This window comes from Bidens hawaiensis, unplaced genomic scaffold (genome assembly GCF_021521415.1).
Source record: "Bidens hawaiensis isolate Kalapana, Puna unplaced genomic scaffold, B.hawaiensis_p1.1 tig00028734_1, whole genome shotgun sequence".
NCBI classification, from domain to species: Eukaryota; Viridiplantae; Streptophyta; class Magnoliopsida; order Asterales; family Asteraceae; genus Bidens; species Bidens hawaiensis.
The window spans coordinates 203,251-204,063 of NW_027494700.1; positions in this window are offsets into that span (position 1 = coordinate 203,251).

An 813-nucleotide genomic window follows, 5' to 3' on the forward strand; every position below is an offset into this window, starting at 1 on the left:
CAATCTCGCGCTGCTTTCAACTTCTCTTAAACATTATAAATCCGATTGGTTGTTTCTCGAATCAATTCAAATCTTATGGCTTGATCGACGCCCATTTTCAATTTAACAAATTGGTGATAACTACTTCACCCATAGAAAGCTTCAAGCTCTCGATGCTTCCTTCCCCGCCTTCCAATAATGGAAGTAGGATGACTATTTCGATCTTAGATCATTGAAAATGGTACTCCACGACGAGATACCATTTCGCCATTAGGAATTTGGACGAGAATTCATTGTGGTAATCGTCATGGATTGGAATGAAATGCGAGGATTGGTTAATCGATCCGCGATTACCCAATTTACATCATGCCTTTGATATATCATGGGCATTTGTTTCCCGAAATCCATTGTAATTTATTCCCACTATCATTGGCGAATTTTCCTGTCGTTGTAGCGTTCCCTAGGGTTTTCGGCGTGCAGCCTTATCTCTTGCATAACATAAATATTCACCAACATACGTAACCATATCTTTCTCCAAACTCGGCCATTAATAAAATCCTTTCAGATATTCGTATCATCAATAGTCTAATCTGATCCCAGATGTATGGAATATTTCGATCTATGCGCTTCGTCCATGATTAATTCACGAAGGTCATGGAGGGTCGGGATCCAAACCCAATTTTTTTTTTTTGAAGTAGAGAATTTCGTCCACACGTTGTTCGAAATTCTTCTCATTGCCGTAAAGTTCCTCCTTTTCCAATTGTTCCTCTTTCAACGTCTCACGTTGGGCGACTCGAATCAGGTACGAAAGATTCGACTGGACTATCATCCCCA